Genomic DNA, 6,404 nt, shown 5'->3' with positions numbered 1-6,404 from the left:
CAGTCGTAAGGACGGTGTGGTGGAAGAGAACAAGCAGAGTCTTTACTGAACACCTCCTTGAGATCATGATACTCACGTGGTACGTTGGTTAAGTCTATTACCTCCGGAGAGTGGACTGGGCCAGCGGGTCTAGTTGAAACCGCTGACTTTAGGCAATGCGCCTGGCAGTGTGTACTCCAGTCGCGGATGGTGGCAGTGGCCCAGTCTATGTGCGGGTTGTGTTGCTTCAGCCAGGGAATACCCAGAATAACAGAGGTGAGTGGAGACGATATAACAAACAGTTCTATATACTCATGGTGATTGCTTGAGAGGATTAACTTAAGGGGCGCTGTTCTGTGTGTTACCATTTCCAGCAATTTCCCGTCGATGGCTAGCACCTCTTTCGGTGTGGTCAGTTTGTGCATGGGAAGATTATTAGCTTTAACAAAGTCAATGTCTATAAAATTATCATCAGCACCGGAGTCCAACAAAACTTGAACCGGGAGAGTTTGTTGGGGCCCGTGTATCTTACCTGATACCTGGATCCGGACCGAGGATGATGAGGAGATCTGGCTCACCAGCGACCTCCGTCCTGCTGGTGAGCCTGGTCTTTTGGCAGCTCCGGGCAGTGTCTCAGGAAGTGACTGTTTTGACCGCAGTAGATAAACAGCTTGTCCCGAACCCGTCGCTGACGCTCAGCCGGGGAGAGACGGGCTCGTCTCAGCTGCATGGGCTCTTTGGTCGGGCTGGGTAGGGCTTCGGATGTCTGGTGGTCATCTCCTCGGGCAGATGGCGCGGGTGCAACAGAGGTGGGTTGGAAAACGACTGGTCATTGCCATCGGGATCTATCTGATCTCTCCCTGCGTCTTTCCCTTATGCGGTTGTCGAAGCAGATGGCAAATTCAATGAGGCTGTTCAGAGAGGAGCTCTCCTCCCAGACAGCCAGCTCGTCTTTAATTTCCCCCGACAACCCTTTTACAAAAATTGCCTGTAGGGCCGGGTCCCCCCACCCACTTTCTGCAGCTAGAATGCGGAACGTGATGGCATATTGTGAGACCGACTGAGTTCCCTGCCGTAGATCGAGCAGTTGACTCACGGCTTGTCTGCCCTTCACGGGTTGATCAAAAACTCTTTTCATTTCGTCTGAGAAGAGAGTGTAGTTCGTAGTTATGTCTGAGTGTTCACTTGAGATGGCTAAAGACCAAGCTGCGGCTTGACCGGTCAGTAGGCTCATCACGAACGCTATTTTCGATTGATGGGTGGAATAAGTGTGGGGCTGCTGGTTAAAAACTAGTGAGCACTGGTGCAGAAATTGAGAGCATGTGTAATCTACAAAGTGAAGATTAGTATGTGCCACATTGAAATGTTGTTTATAGTGTTGCTAAGCAAATATCCTGCTTAGTATCCTAAACAAGAGAGTCATATCAGGCTTAATACAGATTGCTGTAACCACATGTCAGCTTTAATAGAGGTCTGCCAATTACCTTAAAATCTCTTTAATACAAACGCCCCCTGTACAGGGTGCTGGTGAGATGCGTGCAGTTCAGATGGCCAGTGCTCATGCTAGGAAGCACCAATTCTAACTTGTAGCATACCAGAATGATTGGGAGAAACTCTGCTAAAAGCCTCTACCAAGCATTGCCACCCAAACAAAACATAATTCATACAGCAATAAATCAGATGGGCATATAATGAAAACACAAAAATAGTGTATGTCCACTTTAGAGCGTCTGCTGTGTTCACCACTTCACACACGCCACACAAGCCTGGTATTATATGAAAGCAGAGAGTCTGATGATCACGACAATGTCTGCCTCCTCGCTGTATGACGAAATCTCGGTGAGCCAGCAGCCAAACAGTAGCAGAAAAATATTTCGCAAAATCATACAGTATGTCACCTTTGCTGTTTTGTGGTCAAAAGTTATATTCCAGCTCGAAAAAATGCTGTGAATACCTGCTCCTATGACTCTGTGTTAGTTTGAGATCGCCTGCGATGGTCCTGGTTGTTTGCATAAAGAGGAGGGGGTTTCTGGCGGGTGGGGGGTGTGCCAACCTATGCCCAAGTTCACCATAGTAACACCAATGATGATCCAGAAGGAAGTAAGCCCAGAGATAGTATATTTCATGTTAGCACCATAGACATATTAACAGTAGACGTTGCATTGGTTGCTGGGGCGCAAGAAATGTGGCTACCATCTAGGACCTGTCATCGTACTCCTAGTTGAGCAGCAGAAGGAACGAGATGCCAGAGCACTGTGCAGCATATTCCTGTTCAAATCGGTGGACCGTCGAAAACAGGGCATGGGGGATTACTTTTCACAAGTAAGATTGAACATTACTATTGGTTGTATTTTGTGAATCGAATATTACTGTACTGTATTTATGCCCACCAGCGAAATCATAGCCAGCTAGCTAGGCTATGTTAAGTGCCGGCATTCACCCATCTATGAACTGAGACTTTATAAGTCAAATTCCATAACACTGACTTAGATTACAACTGACACAAGAATGCTATTGTAGAAATAAAACAAATATTACTGGTATAACATTGACCAGCGAATTTTACACAGGTGGCACAGACTGTATGATTCACATGTAATTCACTCTAACAACAGTAAGCTACCTCTCATGTCTCATATCCACCCCACTTACTTAAAAATACAGACAACTGAACATCTGACTGTAGAATAGTTTGCAAACAAGCTTATTCACAGTTTTAGCAGTTTTGGTTCATTATCAACAGATATGCATCAAAATAGGAGTTTTGTTGAAGAAAGGTTGTAAGAAATTTGAAGGAAGAAAATAAGCTTGACCTCTGTAAAATGTTTTTGTGTAGACTCTCCCAAATCTCCCGTTTTCATTTTGAAGGTTTCCCAAAGACAAAGATATAAGGAAGAAGTGGGAAATGGCTTTGAGGAGGGAAGGATTCACTGCAAGTGACTCCTCAGTGCTTTGGTGTGAACATTTTAAGCAGGGCGATTTTGATAGGACAGGTCAGATTGTCCGACTCAGACATGGTGTTATTCCATCCATCTTCAGCTTCCCAGTTCACCTCCAAAGAGTAGGTGTATCATCATAAGGCTATTAGCATTCATAAATGTCAATATTCTATTATCAATCACAGGGCAGGGTGAGATTCTTACCCCTGTATATTCTTCTTCATTTTAGCTGGAAAAGGGCAGGACTACATCTACCTCCAGAAGAGCTGAAGAGAGCCTGTCTGTGGCCTCTCAGGATGATCCAGAAAGTGGAACCTCACACCCACAACCTCAGCCTAATGATGTGAGTATTTCTGCTGTAAACATCATATCATAATGGTCCTGGACATATTCAAATCTCACTTGTTTGCTGCCACTCATATTAAACACACTCACAAATAAACCCATTCACACGCAATTGAAGACATGTTGAACATGCATTCCTGACACACACACTCATACTCACACACACACACACAAACACACGCACACACAAACACACACACACACACACACACACACACACACACACACACACACACACACACACACACACACACACACACACGGTGCTGGCAGTGGCTTTGACAGGTGATGACTATAAGAAAGAATGTGGGCCATACACTAGCGGTGTCAAAGTGATGTGTGTGAAGTGAAACATCACTCAAACCATGTTCATCCCTCTCTCTAGGATCATGGCTATGCTTTGCCTGCTTCTCCTACCGCTCTTAAGACCAGACTCGATGAAGCCCTAGCAAGAGTGGAAAGTCTGGAGCGAGAGAAGAAGAACGCCATGGACAGAGGAAAGAGGGCAAAGACCACAGTACAGAGTCTTTTGGGGGATTTGAGGGAAAAGAACCTCATTAATGAAGAGCTCAAACAGAGGCTTGAATTCTACTCAGGTAAAATGAAATTAGCACTTTGAAATTCATGTACATGTTATTCTTACACTCTTTATTAAACTCCTTAGTTATTATCTGAAGGGGACTTGTTCATTTTTGCTCATAAAATTTCAGATCTTCAGATAGACTTCATGGCAAAGCAGGGCCGTGAGTATACAAAAGACTACAGGGAGTTTGCGCTCACGCTCCATCTACATGGTCCAAAGGCAGTCCTTAGAGAGACTCAACATTTTCCCCTCCCACAACCACATACATTGCAAAGGTAGTCTTAATGTAGTCCATGATGCAAGCACGTTAAATAGCTAGTTCTCAATTTTTTTTTTTTTTACAGGTGGCTGCGTTTGGTGGATGACAAGTCTGGCCTGAACAAGATGATGCTGGAGGAAGATGCCAGGAGGACCAGGCTAAACATGGATGTGTTGCACTCATGTTGGATGCCATGGCCATCAGAAAACATGTACAATATAATCCAAATACCCAGTCAATGTCTGGATTTGTGGACATGGGTGATGGAAGCAGTGAGACTGATGTTGCTACTGAGGCTCTTGCATTCATGGAGGTTGGCCTACAAGGACATTGGAAGGCTCCCATTGCATACTACCTGACTAAGTCTCTGTCTCCAGACACACAAACGGTCCTTCTCAGTCATGCTTTGGAGGAGCTGCATGCACAGGGCATTCAGGCGGTATGTGTAACTATGGATGGACATGCCTCCAATGTCAGCATGTGCAACCATCTTGGGTGTGAGCTGAAGGGAGACCCACAAGAGCCGCTTCAAACCAGTTTCCCGCATCCGGTTGTAGACCTATTTGTACAAGTTATGACTCTGCTGCTAGAAGTTATATCTAAATATTGTTGTCTGATCCTTTGCAGTTATGGCTGGATGGGATGATCACATTTTGCTGTTTGTACTTGTTTGAACAGAGGCAACAGCAGAATTCATTGAGGTAATACAATTAATGATTATAGGACATGTACCGCACATGTTTAAAAAAAAAAAATTATTAAAATTTGATTTGAGCATCAGGAACAATTTGTTGACAATTCTGACTGACTCTAAATTCAACATGCAAATATTGTCATAAACTGTGATTTTGCATATTCATAATAAATACAAAAGTTTGTACATAACCTTATACATACCTTCACAAATTTTAGTGTGGTAAAGCTCTGAAATTTACTGTATTACAAAGCAGACCTATGGAAATAAGGAAGTTAAACAAATACTAATACTTGTATATTAACTCGTTGAACATACAGTTTAGAAATAAGTACTCTGTTATATTTTGAATAGATAAGTATTGACTTCAACTATCTGATGCCTAATGAAACCCTGTAATGATAGTGATGTAGATGCCGGTATTTCTTTATAGATGACTGACAGGCTGTTCGACATAATGAATGGACGCAATCCTCGTGCCAAAGGATTCAAAGCTCCCTTGGGTGCTTTGAATTGCACGGAGAGAAAAGCATTTTTGTTGAGAGGCAGGGAGTACTTGCTCACTTTGGTGACAAAAGATGGAACACCCCTTCACCGATCGAAGAGGTCTATTAAAATAGTGCTTGTTATTCATGCATGAAAAGTTCATGACACGAGTTCAACGACACTTTGTTCCCTTATGCATCGAGTTCCTAAGATGCTCCGTTCTCTACGTCAGGTTCATATGATGCTACTGTTACAATGTTTTTTCTTTAGTTTTGTCTCTCAATTCAAATTGTTTTGTATTCAGTCCCACACAAGTGTCATAACGGTATGTATGCTAACATGATGCTTATTGAAATGTTTTTCAGTGTTTTGTTTATGTCGGAATTGTCTTGTTTTCAGTGTGTTTCAGGTCCTCGATGTTTCGAAATGGTATGTATTACACAATATCAAGTACATGTAGGTGTCAAAATGGTAGGTGTTGCATGTGTTCTTGTTCTCAAGTTCTCCCAGTTCTGCAATTACATTGTTCCAAGTTAGTTAAGTGTCCTAAAAGTATACTGTATAAGGTAAACAAGAAACTGATCCCATTCCTAAAAACATGGATGCAAACTACTTATCTATCCGCCCTGGTAGCTGTCTACCATTTTCATTCTCTGTGAGTTTGCATCCCTGTGATAGGCAACCAAGAATTGGTGATTACACATTACTGATGGATGTGATGGCAAATTCACTTTACTGCTTTGAATGAACAAAATTACATGGTGCTTTCTTGGGGTGTCTTGTTTCACCATGATCAGAGTAATAAATACTTTTTCTTTTGCAGGTACTTGTCTGTCATCAGACTTGTCATCAGTATTGAGACATTGATGCTGATGATTCCTGAACTGCTCCAAGTTCAGTGGTATGTGCTCACCTACAGGTTCAGCCAGGATCACTTGGAGCTCCTATTTAATTCAATCAGAGCGTCCGGTAGGGTTGATGTTATTTTAATTACAATAAATTCTGAAAATATACTTAATTAATATCTTTATATGTTATGTCTTGGGAGTACTTATGTATTGTGTGCCTGTTTTCCATACAAGGCAGCTGGAATAACAATCCATCTGCATGCCAGTTCCA

General features: G+C 42.7%; 1 pseudogene; it reads left to right on the top strand.

Annotated features, from left to right (window-relative positions):
* The first annotated feature begins 2,221 nt into the window (after positions 1-2,221).
* LOC143328612 (THAP domain-containing protein 6-like) lies at positions 2,222-4,649 on the top strand (annotated as a pseudogene).
* Positions 4,650-6,404: the final 1,755 nt, after the last annotated feature.

The sequence above is a fragment of the Chaetodon auriga genome, chromosome 11 (genome assembly GCF_051107435.1).
Source record: "Chaetodon auriga isolate fChaAug3 chromosome 11, fChaAug3.hap1, whole genome shotgun sequence".
In the NCBI taxonomy this organism is placed as follows: Eukaryota; Metazoa; Chordata; class Actinopteri; order Chaetodontiformes; family Chaetodontidae; genus Chaetodon; species Chaetodon auriga.
This window is presented reverse-complemented; position numbering and strand designations above follow the sequence as displayed.